A 25444-nucleotide genomic window follows, 5' to 3' on the forward strand; every position below is an offset into this window, starting at 1 on the left:
CCGAAGCCTCCGATGATACTGCACGCCATTCAAAAGATGCCAACTTTCAGGCTCACACACCTTCGTCAGGCCCCAACAGCGTCCTCCCCGGGAAGCTATTTTCACTATCAGGTAATACGAGGAATGGTATACGTCTTGTCGAAGCTCTAGATGATACTGCACGCAATTCAAGGGACAATCATTTCCAGACGACCCACAACTCAATCCTTCACCCTGCTGTCGCTGACGATGCCAGAGAGAAGCTGACAGTTTACTACCAAAATGTACGTGGACTGCGGACTAAAATTGATGACGTCTATCTCGCCATATCAGATTCTGGCTATGACGTGATAGTTTTAACGGAAACCTGGCTCAACGACCAAATTTGTTCATCTCAGTTATTTGGTAACGCGTACTCTGTGTACAGGAACGACCGTAACACCTTGAATAGTCGTAAATCTCGTGGCGGTGGTGTTCTGATTGCTGTCGCTACTGCAATAAATAGCTGCATTGATCCATCTCCCGTTGCATCCAGTCTTGAGCAGCTTTGGGTTAGGCTCAAACTTGCTGATTCCGCAGTTAGCATAGGAGTTTTCTATCTCCCGCCTGATCGTAAGGCAGATGTGACCAGTATTAACAACCATATCGAGTCAATTGGAGCTGTGCATAATAATCTTGGACCCAACGATCTTGCACTACTGCTAGGCGATTACAATCAATTCAGTTTGGTGTGGACTCGCGCAGATGATGAAGTTCCTATGGTAAATGTGTTGCAGTCGGAAATATCTAGTGCATGTGCTGCACTTTTGGATGGTTTCAGCTTGCACAACTTGAGGCAGATAAACTTCATCAGCAACAGAAACAACCGTTTACTAGACCTTACGTTGGTGAACGAGAATATGCTGGAAGCTTGTTCTATTCGTGAAGCAGCCGAGCCTCTCTCTGTCATTGATGCAGATCACCCTGTCTTGGAAATTGAATTATCTCTATTGAAACCTGATTTCCCTGATGTTGCTGTCGAGCCAGCTCTGAATTTCCATAAAGCGAACTACGATGGACTAATGGATGCACTTCACCAAATGGATTGGTCGTTTCTGGAATCTCTTGACATTGATAACGCTGTGTCTCGCTTCACTGAGGTTGTACTTAACAAGCTTGCTGAATTTGTCCCTCCCATTCCTAAGCCTCCATGGGGTAATGCTCGCCTTCGACATTTGAAACGTATACGTTCGAAGTCACTTCGGAAATACTGTAGATCCCGTTGTCCGTTCAGTAAACTACAGTTCAGCCGTGCAAGCAATAATTATCGGATATACAATCGTTTCCTGTACAAGCGGTATACACTACGCATGCAAGATAATCTACGGCGAAATCCCAAGCAATTTTGGCGTTTTGTCAATACAAAGCGGAAAGAAGGCGGATTACCAGTCGAAATGTTCCTGGAAAATTGTACCGGCAGCACAGCATCAGAAAAGTGCAACCTTTTCGCTTCCCACTTTGAGAGTGCATTTAACTCTTCTAGCTCATCTGCGACTCAGATCGAACAGGCAGTTCGGGATACCCCAAGTAATGTGATTTCGTTAGAAATATTCCAAATTACTCCTCGGCAAGTCAATTCTGCCATTGAGAAGCTAAAATCGTCCTCGTCAAGTGCTGATGGTATACCGTCGTGCTTTTTGAAAAAGTGTAGTAATGCCTTGATTGAACCACTAACAACCATCTTTAACAACTCGCTTAGACAGTGTAAATTTCCTACGGAGTGGAAGTATTCTGAAATGTTTCCGGTGTACAAAAAGAAAAACAAACGAGATGTTGCGAATTATCGAGGCATAACTTCGCTGTGTGCTTGCTCAAAAATTTTTGAAATCATCATTAATAACGCACTGTTCGCATCATGCAAATCATACATTTCTCCAGATCAACATGGTTTCTATCCTAAGAGATCAACTTGCACGAACCTTTCTCAGTTTACTTCATTCTGCTTGCGAAACATGGACGCTGGAAAACAAGTTGACACCGTGTATACAGACTTCAAATCCGCCTTCGATCGAGTCGATCATGGAATACTGCTTGCGCGGCTCAGCAAACTCGGAATCTGCCTAGAACTTATCAGCTGGTTTGAGTCATACTTAGTAGATCGTCATCTCGTAGTGAAAATTGGAACAGATAAATCTAGAGTCTTCACGAATACTTCCGGTGTGCCACAAGGAAGTAACCTCGGCCCGCTGCTATTCACGATATTCATCAACGACCTAACCAGTGCGCTTCCACCAGGTTGTCGCCTCTTCTTTGCGGACGATGTTAAGTTGTACATGGCCATTAAAAGTATTCTAGATTGCTTGGCTCTTCAATGTCTGGTCAACCGCCTCGTCGAATGGTGCTCGAAAAACTTGTTGACTCTGAGTGTCCAAAAATGCTGTATTATATCGTTTCATCGCAAACTGCTTCCAATTACTTACCGCTACACCATCGCTAACCAGGTCCTCGCACGCGTTTCTGAAGTCCGTGATCTCGGTGTTACGCTAGACACAGCACTCACGTTTCACTGCCACCATGATGACATTATCCGCAGAGCTAATCGGCAATTGGGCTTTATCTTCAAGATTGCTAGGGAATTCCGCGATCCCTTTTGCCTTCGTTCGCTTTACTGTGCCTTAGTACGATCGATACTCGAATCAAATGTAGTAGTATGGTGCCCATTTCAAACCACCTGGATCGCAAGAATTGAGGCGGTTCAGAAGAAATTCATCAGATTCGCTCTACGTGGACTGCCATGGCGTGACCCGCTCAACTTACCTCGGTACGAAGATCGCTGTAACCTTTTGGGAATACAAACGCTGAGTCACAGGAGAAAAACTGCACAAGCTGTATTTGTCGCTAAGATTTTATTAGGAGAGACCGAATCTCCAGCCATTCTGTCTCAACTAAACGTCTATGCTCCAGAACGAACCCTCAGACAACGCGAATTCCTACGGATGGATCACAGAAATACAGTGTACGGTTTGCATGATCCCATACGATTCATGTCGAAAAGCTTCAACGATGTCTACGAGCTTTTCGATTTCAACTCCTCTGCATTAGCCTTCAAACAAAGATTGCTGAGCAACCGCACTCCACCATGACCTGGATGATCCGGAACTCAGTGATAACCGAGCGGGTGAGTCTCTGTCCAATAGATTTACCGTTTTTGTCTTGTGCTATACCTGTTGTTTTTTCTCGGTTGTTCATCGTCACCATTACGTCCATCGAGCGGTCCTCACTCCAAGAGATTTGTTGAACGTCGTACTGCCAGATATTAGGTTTAAAATAAGTTATGTTCTAGTTAATTAAGTATCAACTCAGAATGTTTGTCGTTTCAATGTTTGACTAGTTTTTAAGATTATTTTTTTGTTACATTTGAGAAAAGATATGGGGTTTTTACGCTTTCTTGTTCTTGGCATAATGTGGCTGGCTCAAGGAAGCTTTTCCCCATCCCACTACATTCATTAAGACTACAAAGGTCAGATGATATAAGCAAATACAAATACAAATACAAATACAAATACAAATACATCACATGTGGATTTCACGGTCATGTTTATAGACCAACGCCGGTTAACCAAGAAACAAGCGATGCAAGCAGAGAGAATGCTTACTGCTTGTTGCTGGTTGACCTGGTGATATAACGTTCTCGCTCCAATGCCGGAGAAATGTTTTTCTTTTAATTTTTGTTTGTCGCCCGGCAGCGCTGACTGAACCCCAACAAGGTCTCAGTCACGCGGCCGAACTAATGAAGCCAGAGTGGACGACGCCCGTTTTGGCTTTTCTCTTTTCTCTTATTTCTTTTCAGATCGGGAGAATGAGTTCTTGCGACGGCAAGTTAAAAGACCCGCGATTGACGCCGGGGCGGCGTTGTATTGTTGTGGTGTCCATCCTGTCTGTCCGCGGAGCCCGCGTGCGTTTTGGTGTGGTGTTGTTCGTCGTGTCTGTGGTGCAAAGTCGCACAGTTACAATTTAAGAGTAGTCTAGGAGTGTAAAGAGTGTAAATATAATTGAACAATTAATGGATTTTGCTAGTGTCGGAATTACGAAAGGAAAGAAATCCAGTGCCGTGCCGCTCACGGCTCTACACGAGGTCACCCAACACGTGGAAGGGTTGAGCCTCATGAACGAGGAGATGCTTGGGTTTTCCGAGTACTTTGTCGTCAATCTGCTGGCAGCCGCACTGGATAAGGACACCAGACTTCAATGGGAAGCATCGATTCCGCATAAGCAGCTGCCAACGTACAAGGACACAATCGACTTCCTGAGGAAACGATGTGCGGTACTGGAACGTTGGGAAGGATCGCTGAATAAGCCAGCCACGGTCCCGAAGCAACCGACATCCATGCAGAATCCTGGATACCAGATGAAGAATGTGCTTTCGAGGACCTGTGCTGCCGTAACCGAGGGACGAAGGTGCGACCTGAGCGGCATTGGAATGCATCCAGCCTACAAATGCGAGCCATTTCGGGAGATGACCGTCGCTCAACGCCAAGCCAAGGTAAGGAGTATCGAAGCTTGCTTCAATTGTCTACGGGTAGGTCATCAAGGAAGTGCGTGTCGTTCACCCTATACGTGTTTTAAATGTCAGTCCAAACATCACACTCTTCTTCATCCTGAAGATGTGCCTCCATCCACCACGAAATCTGTTCCGTTGTCCACCTCTCATGCTAATTCTGCCTTGAAGTCTGTTGTACCACTGGTTGAAGCACAATCTAATTCTGCTGTGTCGCCCTCTACGTCTGCAGTATCATGTTCCCTGAAACAAAACCCTCGTAATAGCTTGTTGATGACAGCAAAGGTTCAGGTTATGGATGCCGACGGGAAGCTGAAAACTTGTCGTGCATTCTTGGATTGCGGTTCACAAGTACACCTTATTTCGAATAAGTTAGTTGACTTGTTGAATTTGCCTCGCTTTTCTAATACAGTTGATGTTGTTGGCGCCAATGGCCAACAATCTACCATTTCCGAAATTGTTACCATCGAAATGCGGTCCTGTTATTCCAACTTCTGCGGTCAGTTGCAGTGTCTTGTAGCTGATAGAGTTGCTGGTTCGATGCCGTCTGTGCCGATTGACGTCGGGCAGTGGAATCTGCCTCCTGGTTTTGTCCTGGCAGACCCTGAGTTCAATAAGCCTGGTGAGGTCGACTTGCTTATTGGAATACAACTATTTTTCAAACTGTTGCTGCCAGGTCAATACAAGATGGCCGACAATCTCCCAATTCTGCAGGAGACTCGATTGGGATGGGTTGTTGCCGGCTCTATCGAGGATATTGACTCGTCCCCTCTTGAGCTACGTTGCTTCACAGTTGGTGTACAAACAGTTGCTCCGAAGAACTTTAGGTCTGATGATCCTATAGAGTTACCCAGCCATCTCACCAACGAAGAACAGTTATGCGAAGAGAATCTCTGTTCTACTACTCGTTGTGATCTGAATGACCGTCATGCCATCGATGAAGTATTGTGTATCAGTCATTACGAAGATTTGAATTCAGCATCAGATAATGATAGAAAGAAGTTCGTGTCGAGGACCGAGCTAGTCAAGGGACTGATGATTTCTAGTTCAGAGTTATCTTCCGTGTTGTTGCCAGATCTGTGGTTGAAGTTTCATATTGCTTACTTCTGGTCTCGCGGTTCAGTTCCATCCATACGGTTCAGAAAACCTTTTGTGCAGTTTGAACGAGCCTTGGTGTCAAAGAACCATCAAATTTCAGCTGATGTTGACAGTGTCGTAGGTCCTGGGCGTGAATCAGTTATATCTGATAATCTCTGGTTGCATAGGTCACGGTTTCTCCAAAATCGCAGCGTTCGAATCGATCAACCAGAGTCCAACTTTGATAGAGAACTTCCGGAACGGAAATCAGTCGTCAACGCTACCGCTGTGTTTGTGTCAGAGCCACCCGATCCTGAATCCAATAATTCGCTTCGTCTGATTTGCAGTTTGGGTGCCATACTAAGGAATGACATTCTAGAAGTTGGTGGAAGTGTACAAAACCCCAGTCTGCCCTACGGTGCGAGGCACCTTATGTTGGTATTCTATAGAGGTCTAACCGTTGAGTCGTTACTCAGATCTATGCACAGGCAATTTCAGGTAGTTGATCTGCCTCTTTTTGTTTCGACAAGATGTGTGGTTATTGAAAACTCAGTCAGAACTTCGAGAGATTGTCCGTGGTTGCTTAATGCGTTTCCGCTGTAGCCTGCTGTTGCTGCAGCCAGAAGTGGGTGATTCATGTTTCACAATTCCCACTATTCTGAATTGCTTTGTAAAGAATGTCTCGATTTATATTCTTGCTATGATCTATTTTCTTCTTCTGTTGTGTTCAAAATTCATTTCGCCCGCGGGAGAATGTCCGCGCGCAGAGCGAACATAGTTTGTAAATGAATGTCACGTGTGTTCCCACAGTAACCGTATTACAGTCCCAAAATCCCATCCTACTAACCCCGAGTCGACCGCGGGATATTTCGGTCTCCCTGCTAACATTTATGTGTGTTTGTGTGTCCCACCCCGAACGACAGTCGCGCAGCAAGCTGGCTGGCTGTTGAGAGCGACGGCAACGATGATGCGCACCGCCGCGTCGCCGAGGAGACGAATGAACACGACAACCGATCGAGAGAACGCGGGAGAGAGGATCAACGACAACGGGAGAGCGGCGGCGGCGTACACCGTGGTGACTAGAATGTACGGCTACGCGATGCGTCGAGAATGTTCCTTCGGCGGCGGCGCGAATGCGCGCCTAGAATGTTCTGGAGCACGTGATCGCGGTAGCGTGTATAATGTATATGGGGAATGGGGTATAAAAGGGAGTTATGTTCCGTATCATTAATCAGTTTTCTATAAGTTATCGAAGTGAATACATTCAAGTAATACTAAAGTGAAGTGAAGAGTTTTATTCCTCCCTGGAGAACGGATACTAAAACAGCCTTTTTCAAGGCTAATCAAGAGTTATCAGGATTATTTTTCCTTTTCACCACCGGAGTGTAATCCTCTCCTGTTGGCACTCCTTCAGAGGAAGGAGTCGGCCCGTCTGCTGCAATACCGAGTGTCCGTGATCGGACACTGGCAATTCTAGTGAATATATGAGTGCATTGAGCTTGCTTGAGGGTTTGTTGAAGTATTTGTGAATATTTATTTATTTTTATGATGACCTGGGAATTCTGGTGAATATATGAGTTCAATGAGCTTGCTCGAGGGTTTGTTGAAGTATTTGGGAATATTTGTTGATTTTTATGGTGATCTGGGAATTCTGGTGAATATTTGAGTTCAATGAGCTTTCTCGAGGGTTTGTTGAAGTATTTGTGAATATTTGTTAATTTCATAATGATCTGGGAATTCTGGTGAATATTTGAGTTCAATGAGCTTGCTCAAGGGTTTGTTGAAGTATTTGTGAATATTTGTTATTTTTTATGATGATCTGGGAATTCTAGTGAATATATGAGTGCATTGAGCTTGCTCGAGGGTTTGTTGAAGTATTTGTGAATATTTATTAATTTTTATGATGACCTGGGAATTCTGGTGAATATTTGAGTTCAATGAGCTTTCTCGAGGGTTTGTTGAAGTATTTGTGAATATTTATTAATTTTTATGATGACCTGGGAATTCTGGTGAATATATGAGTTCAATGAGCTTGCTCGAGGGTTTGTTGAAGTATTTGTGAATATTTGTTGATTTGTATGATGACCTGGGAATTCTGGTGAATATATGAGTTCAATGAGCTTGCTCGAGGGTTTGTTGAAGTATTTGTGAATATTTGTTAATTTTTATGATGACCTGGTAATTCTAGTGAATATATGAGTGCATTGAGCTTGCTCGAGGGTTTGTTGAAGTATTTGTGAATATTTATTAATTTTTATGATGACCTGGGAATTCTGGTGAATATATGAGTTCGATGAGCTTGCTCGAGGGTTTGTTGAAGTATTTGGGAATATTTGTTGATTTTTATGGTGATCTGGGAATTCTGGTGAATATTTGAGTTCAATGAGCTTTCTCGAGGGTTTGTTGAAGTATTTGTGAATATTTGTTAATTTCATAATGATCTGGGAATTCTGGTGAATATTTGAGTTCAATGAACTTGCTCAAGGGTTTGTTGAAGTATTTGTGAATATTTGTTATTTTTTATGATGATCTGGAAATTCTAGTGAATATATGAGTGCATTGAGCTTGCTCGAGGGTTTGTTGAAGTATTTGTGAATATTTATTAATTTTTATGATGACCTGGGAATTCTGGTGAATATATGAGTTCAATGAGCTTTCTCGAGGGTTTGTTGAAGTATTTGGGAATATTTGTTGATTTTTATGATGACCTGGGAATTCTGGTGAATATATGAGTTCAATGAGCTTGCTCGAGGGTTTGTTGAAGTATTTGTGAATATTTGTTGTTTTTTATGGTGATCTGGGAATTCTGGTGAATATTTGAGTTCAATGAGCTTGCTCGAGGGTTTGTTGAAGTATTTGGGAATATTTGTTGATTTTTATGGTGATCTGGAAATTCTGGTGAATATATGAGTTCAATGAGCTTGCTCGAGGGTTTGTTGAAGTATTTGTGAATATTTGTTAATTTTATGATGATCTGGGAATTCTGGTGAATATATAAGTTCAATGAGCTTGCTCGAGGGTTTGTTGAAGTATTTGGGAATATTTGTTGATTTGTATGATGACCTGGCAATTCTGGTGAATATATGAGTGCATTGAGCTTGCTCGAGGGTTTGTTGAAGTATTTGTGAATATTTGTTAATTTTTATGATGACCTGGCAATTCTGGTGAATATTTGAGTTCAATTAGCTTGCTCGAGGGTTTGTTGAAGTATTTGTGAATATTTGTTAATTTTTATGATGACCTGGCAATTCTGGTGAATATATGAGTGCATTGAGCTTGCTCGAGGGTTTGTTGAAGTATTTGTAAATATTTGTTAATTTTTATGATGACCTGGCAATTCTGGTGAATATATGAGTGCATTGAGCTTGCTCGAGGGTTTGTTGAAGTATTTGTGAATATTTATTAATTTTTATGATGACCTGGGAATTCTGGTGAATATATGAGTTCAATGAGCTTGCTCGAGGGTTTGTTGAAGTATTTGTGAATATTTGTAAATTCATGATGATCTGGGAATTCTGGTGAATATTTGAGTTCAATTAGCTTGCTCAAGGGTTTGTTGAAGTATTTGTGAATATTTTTTAATTTTTATGGTGATCTGGGAATTCTGGTGAATATTTGAGTTCAATGAGCTTTCTCGAGGGTTTGTTGAAGTATTTGGGAATATTTGTTGATTTTTTATGATGAGCTGGGAATTCTGGTGAATATATGAGTTCAATGAGCTGGCTCGAGGGTTTGTTGAAGTATTTGTGAATATTTGTTAATTTTTATGATGACATGGCAATTCTGGTGAAAATATTAGTGCATTGAGCTTGCTCGAGGGTTTGTTGAAGTATTTGGGAATATTTGTTGATTTTTTATGATGAGCTGGGAATTCTGGTGAATATATGAGTTCAATGAGCTGGCTCGAGGGTTTGTTGAAGTATTTGTGAATATTTGTTAATTTTTATGATGACATGGCAATTCTGGTGAATATATTAGTGCATTGAGCTTGCTCGAGGGTTTGTTGAAGTATTTGTGAATATTTGTTAATTTTATGATGATCTGGGAATTCTGGTGAATATATGAGTTCAATGAGCTTGCTCGAGGGGTTGTTGAAGTATTTGGGAATATTTGTTGATTTGTATGATGACCTGGGAATTCTGGTGAATTATGAGTTCAATGAGCTTGCTCGAGGGTTTGTTGAAGTATTTGTGAATATTTGTTAATTTTTATGATGACCTGGCAATTCTGGTGAATATATGAGTGCATTGAGCTTGCTCGAGGGTTTGTTGAAGTATTTGTGAATATTTATTAATTTTTATGATGACCTGGGAATTCTGGTGAATATATGAGTTCAATGAGCTTGCTCGAGGGTTTGTTGAAGAATTTGGGAACATTTGTTGATTTTTATGGTGATCTGGGAATTCTGGTGAATATTTGAGTTCAATGAGCTTTCTCGAGGATTTGTTGAAGTATTTGGGAATATTTTTGATTTTTATGATGACCTGGCAATTCTAGTGAATATATGAGTGCATTGAGCTTGCTCGAGGGTTTGTTGAAGTATTTGTGAATATTTGTTAATTTCATGATGACCTGGGAATTCTGGTGAATATTTGAGTTCAATGAGCTTGCTCAAGGGTTTGTTGAAGTATTTGTGAATATTTTTTAATTTTTATGGTGATCTGGGAATTCTGGTGAATATTTGAGTTCAATGAGCTTTCTCGAGGGTTTGTTGAAGTATTTGGGAATATTTGTTGATTTTTATGATGACCTGGGAATTCTGGTGAATATATGAATTCAATGAGCTTGCTCGAGGGTTTGTTGAAGTATTTGTGAATATTTGTTAATTTTTATGATGACCTGGCAATTCTAGTGAATATATGAGTGCATTGAGCTTGCTCGAGGGTTTGTTGAAGTATTTGTGAATATTTGTTAATTTCATGATGATCTGGGAATTCTGGTGAATATATGAGTTCAATGAGCTTGCTCGAGGGTTTGTTGAAGAATTTGTGAATATTTGTTGATTTTTATGATGATCTAGGAATTCCGGTATACATTTGAATTCAATCTCAGCAAACTCAGATATTCATTACAATTCCCAAGTTATCATAAAAATGCAGGAATGCTTTCAAATTATTCAAGAATCCTCGAGCAAGCTCAGTGAACTCAGATATTCATCTGAATTCCTCAGATATCGTCAAATCGAGGAATACTCTAAAAATTTTCAAGAGCCCTCGATTTAGCTCAGCAAACTCAAATCTTCATAAGAATTCCCAAATAATCACAAAAAATCAAAGAATACTCTCAAATTCTTCAAAAATCCTTGAGCAAGCTCAGTGAACATAAAAATTCATCTGAATTCCTCAGTTATCGTAAAATCGAGGAATTATCTGAAATTCGTCAATAACCCTCGAACATTCTCAGCAAACGCAGATAATCATTAAAATTCCTAAATAATCACAAAAAATCTAGAATTACTCTCAAATTCTTCAAGAATTCTCGAGCAAGCTCACTGAACTCAAAAAATCATTAGAATTCTTAAATAGTCACAAAAAATCGAGAAATATTCCCAAATTCTTCAAGAACCCTGGAGCAAGCTCAGTGATCTCAAATATTTGTCTGAAATCCTCAGTTATCGTAAAATCGAGCAAAACTCTAACATTCTTCAAAAACCTCAGTAAGCTAAGCTCAGTAAAACCCAGATGATCATAAGTATTCCTAAATAATCACAAGAAATCGTAGAATACTCTTTATATTCTTTAGAATTCCTGAATAATTACAAAAAATCGCGTAGTATTCCCTAATTTTTCAAGAATTCTGGAGCAAGCTCAGTGTACTCAAATATTTGTCGGAAATCCTCAGATATAGTAAAATTGAGGAGAACTCTAAATTTCTTTCAAAATTCTCGAATATTCTCAGTAAACTCAGATATTCATGAAAATTCCTAAATAATTACAAAAAATCGAGGAATACTCTCAAATTCTTCAAGAATTCTCGAGCAAGCTCAGTGAACTCAAATATTAATCTGAATTTCTCAGTTATCGTAAAATCGAGGAAAACTCGTTACATTCTTCAAGAACCCTCGAATAAGCTCAGCAAACTCAGATATTCATAAGTATTCCTAAACAATCACAAAAAATCGAGGACTATTCTAAAACTCTTCAAGAATCCTCGAATAAGCTCAGTGAACTCAAATATTCATCTGAATTTCTCAGTTATCGTAAAAAATCTAGAAATATTCCCAAATTCTTTACAAAAAATCGAAGAATATTCTTAATCTGTTTAAGAGTTTTCGAGCAAGCTCAGTGAACTCATATATTCATCTAAATTTCCCAGTTCTCAAAAATAAATCTAGAAATATTCCCAAATTCTTCAAGAATCCTGGAACAAGCTCAGTGAACTCAAACATTCATCTGAATTTCTCAGTTATCGTAAAATCGAAGAAAACTCCAGCATTCTTAAAGAATAAGCTCAGCAGGCTCAAATATTCATTAGTGTTCCTAAATAATCACAAAACATCGAGGAATACTCTAAAACTCTTCAAGAATCCTCGAGCAAGCTCAGTGAACTCAAATATTCATTAGAATTCCAAAATAATCACAGAAAATCGAGGAATACTCTAAAACTCTTCAAGAATCTTCGAATAAGCTCAGGAAACTCAAATATTCATTAGAATTCCTAAATAATCGCAAAAAATCGAGGAATATTCTCAAATTCTTCAAAAATCCTCGAGCAAGATCAGTGAACTCATATATTTATCTGAATTTCCCAGTTATCATAAAAAATCTAGAATATTCTCAAATTTTACAAGAATCCTCGTGCAAGCTTAGTGAACTCAAATATTCATTAGAATTCCTAAATAATCACAAAATATCGAGGAATACTCTAAAACTCTTCAAGAAGCCTCGAATAAGCTCAGCAAACTCAGATATTCATTGGAATCCCTATATAATTACAAAAACTTACAAAAACTTACAACTCCTAACATTCTTCAAGAATCCTCGAATAAGATCAGGAGGCTCAAATATTCATCAGTATTCCCAAATAATCACAAAAAATCGAGGAATACTCTAAAACTCTTCAAGAATCCTCGAGCAAGCTCAGTGAACTCATATATTCATCTGAATTCCCCAGTCATCATAAAAAATCTAGAAATATTCTCAAATTCTTCAAGAATCCTCGAGCAAGCTTAGTGAACTCAAATATTCATTAGAATTCCTAAAAAATCACAAAAAATCGAGGAATACTCTCAAATTCTTCAAGAATTCTCGACCAAGCTCAGCGAACTCAAATATTCATCTGAATTTCTCAGTTATCGTAATATCGAGAAAAATTCCTAACATTCTTCAAGAATCCTCGAATAAGCTCAGCAAACTCAGATATTCATTAGTGTTCCTAAATAATCACAAAAAAATCGTGGAATACTCTAAAACTCTTCAAGAATCCTCGAATAAGCAAAGCAAACTCAAATATTCATTTGAATTCCTAAATAATGACAAGATATCAGATCTCGTAAAATTGAGTAGAACTCTAAAATTCTTCAAAAATTCTCGAATATTCTCAGCAAACTTAGGTATTCATAAATATTCCTAAATAATCACAAAAAATCGAGCAATACTCTAAAACTCTTCAAGAATCCTCGAGCAAGCTCAGTGAACTCATATATTCATCTGAATTCCCCAGTCATCATAAAAAATCTAGAAATATTCTCAAATTCTTCAAGAATCCTCGAGCAAGCTTAGTGAACTCAAATATTCATTAGAATTCCTAAAAAATCACAAAAAATCGAGGAATACTCTCAAATTCTTCAAGAATTCTCGACCAAGCTCAGCGAACTCAAATATTCATCTGAATTTCTCAGTTATCGTAAAATCGAGGAAAACTCCAAATATTCTTCAAGAATCCTCGAATAAGCTCAGCAGGCTCAAATATTCATTAGAATTCCTAAATAATCACAAACTATCGAGGAATACTCTCAAATACTTCAAGAATCCTCGAGCAAGCTCAGTGAACTCAAACATTCATCTGAATTTCTTAGTTATCGTAAAATCGAGGGAAACTCTCACATTCTTCAAGAATCCTCGAATAAGCTCGGCAAACTCAGATATTCATAGGAATTCCTACATAATTACAAAAAATCGAGGGATATTCTCAAATTCTCCAATAATCCTGGAGCAAGCTCAGTGAACTCAAATATTTGTCGGAAATCCTCAGATATCGTTAAATTGAGGAGAACTCTAAAATACTTCAAAAATTCTCGAATATTCTCAGCAAACTCGGATATTCATGAAAATTCCTAAATAATCACAAAAAATCGAGGAATACTCTCGAGCTAGCTCAGCAAACTCAAATATTCATTAGAATTCCTAAATAATCACAAACAATAGAGGAATACTCTAAAACTCTTCAAGAATCCTCGAGCAAGCTCAGTGAATTCAAATATTCGTCTGAATTTCTCTCAGTTATCGTAAAATCGAGGAAAACTCGTTACATTCTTCAAAAATCCTCGAATAAGCTCAACAGGCTCAAATATTTAATAAAATTCCTAAATAATCACAAGAAATCGAAGAATACTTTCAAATTCTTCAAGAATTCTCAATTAATCTCAGCAAACTCAGATATTCATTAGAATTCCTAAATAATTACGAAAAAATCGAGAAATATTCCCAAATTCTTCAAGACTCCTGGAGCAAGCTCAGTGAACTCAAATATTTATCTCAATCCTCAGATATCGTAAAATTGAGGAAATTTCTAAAATTCTTCAAAAATACTCCAATAATCTCGGTAAACTCAGATATTCATCAGAATTCCTAAGTTATCATGAAAACTCTAGAAATACTCAAAAATTCTTCAAGAATCCTCGAGCATGCCCAGCGAACTTAGATGTTCATCTGAATTCCTCAGTTATCGTCGAATCAAGGAATACTCTAAAATTCTCCAAGAATCCTCGAGCAAGCTAAGCAATCTTAAATATTTATTAGAATTCCTAAATAACCACAGAGAATCGAGGAATACTCTAAAAATCTTCAAGAATCCTCGAATAATCTCAGCAAACTCCGATATTCATTAGAATTCCTAAATAATCACAAAAAATCGAGGAATACTCTTAATTTTTCAAGAATCCTCGAGCAAGCTCTGTGAACTCAAATATTATCCAAATTGATTGACGTATGACAAAATTCGGTTAACATTTGGAAGTGGCTACATACCTTGGGGCATAAATTTAGGGTATTGCTCAGTGTATCTGAACAGGAAAGTCATAAGTGAATTGACTTCTAACGAATTTGATATATTTTTTATTATTAGTAAGTTGTGCACTTGGTATATATTCGAGCAGTCAAAGCGTGTTCCACTAAACGCACCGTGGGAGCAAACGCAGAGCATACAGAGGATCATCATTGTGAACAACATAGGGTTGCCATCTTTGGCTGAACGAAGTATGAGATTGGAATAAAACGTTTTTCGGTCGTGCCAGGATCTTTTCTCAATGGATAATATATTCTGGACTTCCTTGATTATAGAGTGAATTCCTCACAAACGAAAAATGATCGATTGGCAAAGTAAGCTCTCAACCAATAACCGAGGAAGTTTTCATAGGAAACTAAAGCAGGCTCAGTTCCATTTTGGTCGTTACTTTAGAAAGATGAAACATATTTTAAGTGAAATAAACAACTTTAGAATATGTAAATATTATTGTTAGAAATGCAACTATGCGTGTTATGCACATGACCAATCCTGGTAACCCTGAACCCCACCACAATTCCATGCGCTCTTGTTTGTCTGTTACGAGCAGAGAAAATGAGAAAATAATTTCTCTCATATGAGAGAAGTTTCATCTAAATTTTTAGATTTTTACTGAAATGAAATGTAGACTACTAAAAATGTACCACAGTTAGCGTACTTTTTTTTGGACTGAAATGATCATAGGAAATATCCTCAGAGATTGTCGGGACGATTTTGTGATCATATGCCTCTAATTACTTCAAATATTAGAAACAAGTGTCAAGGCGGCGAAAACAGCTTTTGACAACAGTTTACTCTTTTCTAATAAATTCAAATTTGGCTAAGTCTAAGATCATGAAATTTTCACAGAATATTCTAAAATATATTTTGAAGAGATTGTCTTGTGGAAATTGTAATATTTGACTTCATATTCGAGATATTACGATTGAAGTTCCCAAAATCGAAGAATTCTCTCTCTCTCACGAGGAGCGTGACCTCAGACCAAAAGAGTTTGTAAATGATATTATTTCGCAACGAATTTACTCATCTGAAATTTTATCTTAATTCAATTTCTATGCGCCTACACGGTGTCTTCGTAGTCGAACACCTTTTAAAACTTGTTATAATCGGACGGATTACGCTAAATTTGGACCAATTAATCAAATGATGTCGAACTATACTGTACATTGCGAAATGATTGACTTTACAATGTCTCGGCATAATCTGAAACAATATTTCAATAACAACAGAAATAGACACGCTTAGTTTGAACGAACTACTTTTTAGACCCCTATGAAAAAATAATAAAATGCATTAATTAAAAATATAGAAAACAAAATTTATGTATATGTTTATGTCTATGTACTAGTCAGCGTTGGATTGACGAAATAAAGAAATAAAATAAAGATTCCATATGATGTGTAATGTAACCTGAATGCATTTTCAGGTGATTTTGCGCTTCCTAAGCTTAGCTGAGGCTTAGGAAAACACCAGATTTCATATGATGTGCAATGTGACCTGAATGTATTTGCGGGTGATTTTGCGTTTCCTAAGCATAGCTCAGGCTTGGGATTGCCCTAGATTCTATATGTAACCTGAATGCATTTCCAGGTGATTTTGCGCTTCCTAAGCTTAGCTCAGGCTTAGGATTGCTCTAGATTCCATATGATGCGCAATATAACCCGAATGTATTATCGGGTGATTTTGCGCGCCTAAGCTTAGCTCAGGCTTAGGATTGCTCTAGATTCTATATGAATGCATTTTCAGGTGATTTTGCGCTTCCTAAGCTTAGCTCAGGCTTAGGAAAATGCCAAATTCGATATGATGTGCAATGTAACCTGAATGTATTTTCAGGTGATTTTGCGCTTCCTAAGCTTAGCTCAGGCTTAGGAAAACACCAAATTCGATATGATGTGCAGTGTAACCTGAATGTATTTTCAGGTGATTTTGCGCTTCCTAAGCTTAGCTCAGGCTTAGGATTGCTCTAGATTCCATATGATGCGCAATATAACCCGAATGTATTTTCGGGTGATTTTGCGCTTCCTTGGCATAGCTCAGGCTTAGGATTGCTCTAGATTCTATATGATGTGTAATGTAACCTGAATGCATTTTCAGGTGATTTTGCGCTTCCTAAGCTTAGCTGAGGCTTAGGAAAACACCAGATTCCATATGATCTGCAATGTGACCTGAATGTATTTGCGGGTGATTTTGCGTTTCCTAAGCATAGCTCAGGCTTGGGATTGCCCTAGATTCTATATGATGTGCAATGTAACCTGAATGCATTTCCAGGTGATTTTGCGCTTCCTAGGCTTAGCTCAGGCTTAGGAAAACACCAGATTCGATATAATGTGCAATGTAACCTGAATGTATTTTCAGGTGATTTTGCGCTTCCTAAGCTTAGCTGAGGCTTAGGGTTGCTCTAGATTCCATTTGAAACGCAATATAACCTGAATGTATTTTCGGGTGATTTTGCGCATCATATGGAATCTAGAGAAATTCTTAGCCTGAGCTAAGCTTAGGAAGCGCAAAATCACCCGAAAATGCATTCAGGTTACATTGTGAATCATATGGAATCTGGTGTTTTACTAAGCCTCAGCCATGCTTAGGAAGCGCATTCACCCAAAAATTTATTCAGTTTACATTGCGCATCATATGGAATCTAGAGCAATCGTTAGCCTGAGCTCAGCTTAGGAAGCGCAAAATCACCTGAAAATAGATTCAGGTTACATCGCACATTATATCGAATCTGGTGTTGATTTTGCGCTTCCTAAGTTTAGCTGAGCTAAGCTTATGAAGTGCAAAATCACCTGAAAATACATTCAGGTTACATTGCACATCATATCGAATTTGGTGTTTTCCTAAGCCTGAGCTCAGCTAAGGAAGCGCAAAATCACCCGAAAATGCATTCAGGTTATATTGCGCATCATATGGAATCTAGAGCAATTTTTAGCCTCAGCTAAACTTAGGAAGCGCAAAATCAACACCAGATTCGAGATAATGTGCAATGTAACCTGAATGTATTTTCAGGTGATTTTGCGCTTCCTAAACTTAGCCCAGGCTTAGGACTGCTCTAGATTCCATATGATGCGCAATGTAACTTGAATGTATTTTCGGGTGAATGCGCTTCCTAAGCATAGCTCAGGCTAAGTAAAACACCGGATTCCATATGATGCACAATGTAACCTGAATGCATTTTCGGGTGATTTTGCGCTTCCTGAGCATAGCTGAGGCTAAGAAGCGCAAAATCACCTGAAAATACATTCAGGTTACATTGCACATTATATCAAAACTGGTGTTTTCCTAAGCCTGAGCTAAGCTAAGGAAGCGCAAAATCACCTGAAAAAACATTCAGGTTACATTGCACATCATGTAGAATCTAGAGCAATCCTTAACCTGAGCTATGCTTAGGAAACGCAAAATTACCCGCAAGTACATTCAGGTTACATTGCGCATCATATGGAATCTATGCTTAGGAAACACAAAATCACCCGCAAATGCATTCAGTTTACATTGCGCATCATATGGAATCTGGTGTTTTCCTAAGCCTGAGCTAAGCTTAGGAAGCGCAAAATCACCCGAAAATGTATTCAGGTTACATTGCGCATCATATGGAATCTGGTGTTTCCCTAAGCCTGAGCTAGGCTTAGGAAGCGCAAAATCACCCGAAAATGCATTCAGGTTACACTGCGTATCATATGGAATCTGGTGTTTTCCTAAGCCTGAGCTAAGCTTAGGAAGCGCAAAATCACCTGAAAATGCATTCAGGTTACATTGCGCATCATATGGAATCTAGAGCAATTCTTAGCCTGAGCTAAACTTAGAAAGCGCAAAATCACCTGAAAATGCATTCAGGTTACATTGCACATTATTTATATGGAATCTGGTGTTTTCCTAAGCCTGAGCTATGCATAGGAAGCGCAAAATCACCCGAAAATACATTCAGGTTATATTGCGCATCATAAGGAATCAAGAGCAATCCTAAGCTAAGCTTAGGAAGCGCAAAATCACCCGAAAATACATTCAGGTTACATTGCGCATCATATGGAATCTAGAGCAATTCTTAGCCTCAGCTAAGCTCAGGAAGCGCAAAATCACCCGAAAATGTTTTCAGGTTACATTGTGCATCATATGGAATCTGGTGTTTTCCTAAGCCTGAGCTATGCTTAGGAAGCGCAAAATCACCCGAAGATACATTCCAGTTACAATTGCGCATCATATGGAATCTAGATTCAATATGATGCGCAATGTATTCTGAATGTATTTTCAGGTGATTTTGCGCTTCCTAAGCTTAGCTCAGGCTTAGGAAAACACCTGATTCCATATGATGCGAAATATAACCTGAATGCATTTTCGGGTGATTTTGCGCTTCCTGAGTTTAGCTCAGGCTTAGGAAAACATTAGATTTCATATGATGCGCAATATAACCTGAATGCATTTTCGGATGATTTTGCGCTTCCTAAGCTTAGCTCAGGCTTAGGAAAACATCAGATTCCATATGATGCGCAATATAACCTGAATGCATTTTCGGGTGATTTTGCGCTTCCTAAGCTTAGCTCAGGCTTAGGAAAACACCATATTCCATATGATGTGAAATATAACCTGAAAGCATTTTCGAGTGATTTTGCGCTTCCTGAGCTTAGCTCAGGCTAAGAAATGCTCTAAATTCCATATGATGCGCAAGGTAACCTGAATGCATTTTCAGGTGATTTTGCGCTTCCTAAGCTTAGCCCAGGCTTAGGAAAACATCAGATTCCATATGATGCGCAATATAACCTGAATGCATTTTCGGGTGATTTTGCGCTCAGGCTAGCTCAGGCTTAGGAAAACACCAGATTCCATATGATGCGAAATATAACCTGAATGCATATTCGGGTGATTTTGCGCTTCCTGAGCTTAGCTCAGGCTAAGAATTGCTCTAGATTCCATATGATGCGCAATGTAACCTGAATGCATTTTTGGGTGATTTTGCGCTTTCTAAGCTTAGCTCAAGCTTAGGAAAACACCGAATTCGATATGATGTGCAGTGTAACCTGAATGTATTTTCAGGTGATTTTGCGCTTTCTAAGTTTAGCTCAGGCTAAGAATTGCTCTAGATTCCATATGATGCGCAATGTAACCTGAATGCATTTTCAATGCGCAATGTATTCTGAATGCATTTTCGGATGATTTTGCGCTTCCTAAGTTTAGCTCAGGCTAAGAATTGCTCTAGATTCCATATGATGCGCAATGTAACCTGAATGCATTTTCGGGTGATTTTGCGCTTCCTAAGCTTAGCTCAGGCTTAGGAAAACACCAGATTCCATATGATGCGCAATGTAACCTGAATGCATTTTCGGGTGATTTTGCGCTTCCTTAGCTCAGGCTTAGGAAAACACCAGATTCCATATGATGCGCAATGTAACCTGAATACATTTTCGGGTGATTTTGCGCTTCCTAAGCTTAGCGCAGGCTCAGGAAAACACTAGATTCCATAGGATGCGCAATGTAACCTGAATGCATTTTCGGGTGATTTTCCGCTTCCTGAGCTTAGCTCAGGCTAAGAATTGCTCTAGATTCCATATAATACGCAATGTAACCTGAATGCATTTTCGGGTGATTTTGCGCTTCCTGAGCTTAGCTGAGTCTAAGAATTGCTCTGAATTCCATATGATGCGCAATATAACCTGAATGCATTTTCGGGTGATTTTACGCTTCCTAAGCTTAGCTCAGGCTAAGAATTTCTCTAGATTCCATATGATGCGCAATGTAACCTGAATGCATTTTCGGGTGATTTTGCGCTTCCTAAGCATAGCTCAGGCTTAGGATTGCTCTAGATTCCATATTATTATTATTATTATTATTAAGTTTTATTTGCGACACTTTACACTGTAGATTCCATATGATGCGCAATATAACCTGAATGTATTTTCGGGTGATTTTGCGCATGCTAAGCATAGCTCTAAAACAAACTCATTCTTTGGTTTCAGGAATAAGAATCCTCTTTATTTTCCTCGTCTTTAGTTTTTGTATAATTACATTTTTCAATCTAGTCAATACATAGATAGTTGAGTTTAATCGAATACAGAAATGGGAAAACTATCTTACTTGGCGTCGGAGGCGTTACTTTAACAACCATCAGAAGACCGTATCTGATTTGTTCGTCGGTGTCAGCTTGGATTAACCGTCGCGTCGTTCTGTTCTGTTTAGTTCGTGAGAGTAAGTTTAGAGTGCGAGAGCGAAACATATGAAAGAACATGTGAAAGAGAATGTGGTGTTGTAGTTAAATTCAATCAGAACGTGAGAGTCTATGAATGTTTATTATTTTTTTAGTGGGTCACTGGGTATGTCGTTGCTCGCTAGTGAGAACTAGAACGGAGAGTAGAATTGCTGTGTAAGTCAACTGGATGTGGTTCAGCTGGTATGGCTTAGCTATGGTGTTGAAAGATACGGGTTGCATATTCATTGGTAGGCTATGGGAAATGGATTGGAATAGGATAATGGGAAATAAATTATGCACTCTTCTGGTAAGGATGTTTGTACTTGAAGGGTTTTGAAATGTTACCATGTAAGATGGTTTGGAAATCATCGTTCGTCACCTAAGTCAAGTGTGTCATGTTGAATCTAGAGTGTTTCTATGGAATTTTAACCGTAGTGTGGCCAGCAAAAAAACACCCGTAGAAGGCCGGCAGGGTACCCGGGTACCCACGAAATGGAAATGATCATATCTCAGCGATTTTTCCACTGATTTTAAAAATTTTTGCCTCATTCAACTCAGAAACTCATTATCTATCGAGATCGTATTTGGTTGGACCGGTCCGATCACCATAGGTACCGGAAAATCCGGATTTCCGGATCCATGTTTTTATACAATACAATATACGGGATTTTCGGTAGGTTAGTAGCAATTTCGGTAACAACATCGTAAAAGTGCTTTGGCATATTGTATCTGACCGGCCTGGAATCATAAAACGTGTTGACTTTGAAACTGTGATTTCGGAACACGCTTCCCGTGGGGCCATGGTTGACCATAAACACTTTAAGGTATCCTAGCCTTAACAATGTGGGTTTCAATATGGTATAAGGACATGCTCCCAAAAATATGGATTTTCCGAAAACCACGGTGATTATATCGGTCTAACCAAATATTTTCCCGATAGATGATGAGTTTCTGAGTTGAATGAGCTAAAAATTTCCAAAATCGATGAAAAATTGACGGAGATATGATCATTTCAATTTCGTGGGTACCCGGGTACCCTGCCGGCCTTCCACGTAATAAAAAAATGCAGGAGCCCCTCCCCCTGCCCCACCTCACTTTAAAATTTGGTCAACCCTATTAATAGATGTATATTCACGAGTTCTAAGATCTAACAGAGTTCCAACATCCTAGTCTCAATAACTATCAAAATATCGAGATTTGAAATTGAAAAAGTTACCCGGGTACCCTGCCGGCCACATAAGTGTTAATAACGTGTGAAAAATAGTCAGTTGCGTATAGCACACCTTCCCCTTGAAGATCTGAAGATCAAGGTATGGTGGCGTGAAACTAAATCATGCCTTGTTGTCATAAATAAAAAAAAAATGTCTGATTGTCATAGTATTGCCTTTACAATTTTGATTTTGATTAATTTTGTGTAACGTATCTTAAATTTAACATAGTTTGTTTGATATATAGCTGTACGTTTCATGAGAACTGTATTGTGGTTAGGTTAAATATGTATAAGCCTGTCTTTGTGTACAATAATAGATTGGTTTGTTCTCGGGTTTTTAATTTTACAATTTGGATCTAATGATTCTTCTACTATGTAAGGACCTTCGTAAAATGGGTCTAGTTTTCTTCTGTTTTCAATCTTTAAATAAACTGGTTCATTTATTTTTAACTGAATAGGGTTGATATCGTTCTCTGCTCTAAAAGTTCTTTTAATTTTTTGTTCAATTAATTTGTCTTTTGCAATCTCATTTGTTTTTTGTAGCTTGAATTTTAACTCTTTACTGTACTGTTCGAAATTATACACCGGTTCTGTTCCTCTATTAAATAATTCTTTGGGTAATTTTGCTTTTTTTCCGAAAACGAGTTCATGAGGTGAAAATCCATGATCTGAGTGAGGTGTTGTGTTGTAGTTGAACGCATAAAATTTTAGCCACTCATCCCAATCAGACTGATGCTCATTTACGAAAGATCGCAGGTATTCATTCAAACACCTGTGATTTCTCTCTAACGAGCCAATAGTCTGAGGGTGATAGGCTGTGCTGAATTTCTGTTTAATTTGTAACATATTGCAAATTTGGTTAAAAACTTCATTATTGAATTCGGTTCCTTGGTCAGAGCGCAAAACTAAAAATGTTCCGAATGTAAGCAAAAAATCATTCACTAACGCTTTGGCAATGACATTCGCTTCCTTGGTGGGTACTGGGATCAATACGACGTATTTTGTCAAATCGCACTGAATACTTATTGCATATCTATTATTGTTATTGGTACGCGGTAATGGTCCGACTGTGTCTATGGATATAACTTCAAATGGAGATGATGGGGTTGAAGTAACAATTTGTTTTTCTTTTGTATGCTGAATAACTTTATTTCGTTTGCATAATTCGCAGGCCTGGACGAATTCTGCAATCGAACGTTTCATGTTATTCCAAATGTATTTTTCTCTAATTTGGAGGTATAGTCTATGTTGACCAATGTGTCCTTCTGTTGGGGTATTGTGAAAATCTCTTAAGATTTTCTGAATTTCCGAATTCTTCGTAACTTTAACCGGTGTTTTGTATATTATTATTTCTACCGTATGCACTTGTGCATTGGCTATAATTATAAAATTTTCAATAGATATTCTTTTGAATATTTCGTCTGTGATAGAAAGCGCAATTTTATTCTGATTCATTATTTTCATTATTTCTTCCAATTTTAGAAGAGCAAACTCTAAGGTTTGATTTCCATTTAATATTTGTTGGTGTACTTGTGCAACAACTTTATTCATTTTCTTTAGTAAAAATGTTATCTCATTTCGGTTCATTTTAGTTTCTAGCTTAAGTAGTTTGTTAGTCTCTGATGGATTATTTGTCATGTACGTCGAGAGGTGATCAATTTCTCTTGGTACTGAACTTGATATTTGTGAATTATTACGTACTTTATTTGGTAAATTTCGAGTCATAGATCTCGTATTTACTCTAAGAACACTTATTTGCTTTAATTCGTCCGATGTTGTTACTATTCGCGACAACGCATCTGGACCTACATTTCATTTTACAGGTATATACTCTATTGTGAAATCATATTCTTCTAAATCTAAACGCATCATTGTCAATTTCGAAGTATTGAAAGCATTTTGACCATTTTCTGTCCAAACAAATTTCGAGTCTTTCTTAAGTAGTTGATTGAGAGGATTTGTAATTACTGAAAAATTTGGCACAAATTTCCTTTAGTAGTTGCAGAACGCAACGAAGCATCTTACTTCGTCGGCATTTGTGGGTACTGGATAATTTAGAATTGCATTAAATTTTGAGTCGTCAGGCAAAATACCTTTATCCGTAATTTTATGACCAAGATAGGTCACTTCTGTATTGAAAAATTTGCATTTTTGTGTGTTAAGTTTTAAATTATAATACCTTAAACGTTCAAAAACTTGAGTTAAATTTGAGAGATGATGATCCACTGAACATCCAATAACTACGATGTCATCAATATAAATGAATGCTAACTCAGGCGTTAAACCTGCCATTGTAATCGTCATCATTCTCTGGAAACTATTTGGACTAATGATCAATCCAAACGGTAACCTTGTAAATTGGTAATGGCCATTTTTTGTTGAGAAAGCCGTAAATCTTCTAGAATCTTTGTCAAGAGGGATTTGATGAAATCCAGACATGAGATCTAAAGTCGTAAAATATTTTGCTCTTCTGAGTTGATCCAAAATATCATCGATTCTCGGTAGCGGAAATTTATCAGCTAGGATTTTCTTGTTTAGTTGTCGAAAGTCAACAACTAAACGCCATTTCTTTTCACCATTACTAGATTTTTTGGGCACTAGTAAAATAGGGGAGTTGTATGATGAAATTGATTGCTCGATAATGTTGCTTTCTAGCATGGCATTTACCTGCCTATCAATCTCTTCATACTGTGAATGAATAGTTTTATAATTAGGGATGTAAACTGGAACATCATCATTGAGGACAATATTTTGTGAGTAAAAATTATTTTGAGTAACCTCCTCCTCAGGAAGGCAAAAAATATCTTGAAATTGATTTATCAATTTTTTAAACTTATTCCTGGCATACAGTGGGATTTGTTCAGCATTTATGTCTTGAAATATTCGTTCACTTCTGCGAGAGGCGTTGCTATTATTATTAGAATTACTCCTATTCTTACGCATATTCAAAATAGAATATTCATTTATATAGCTCAAAGTTGGTTTAAATTGAGCAAAATTTACTTAATTAACCTTCCTTAGTCCCTAAAAAAAGTTACAAATAAGACCCTGGGGTCATTTTTGACCCCAAACTTTGAACGGCTCTCAAAAATCAGTGGCTGGGCCGATTTTGATTGTCTTTGGCCCAAATGAAAGCCACACATGTCTAGTTTTCAAAACCCCCGGAGAGTTCCGGATTTGGTCACTGTGGCCACCGGGAACCTGCTTCAACTGAAAAATGCCGCTTTAGAGACCCTAACTTTGG

This window comes from Aedes albopictus, chromosome 1, assembly GCF_035046485.1.
Source record: "Aedes albopictus strain Foshan chromosome 1, AalbF5, whole genome shotgun sequence".
Classification (NCBI taxonomy): domain Eukaryota; kingdom Metazoa; phylum Arthropoda; class Insecta; order Diptera; family Culicidae; genus Aedes; species Aedes albopictus.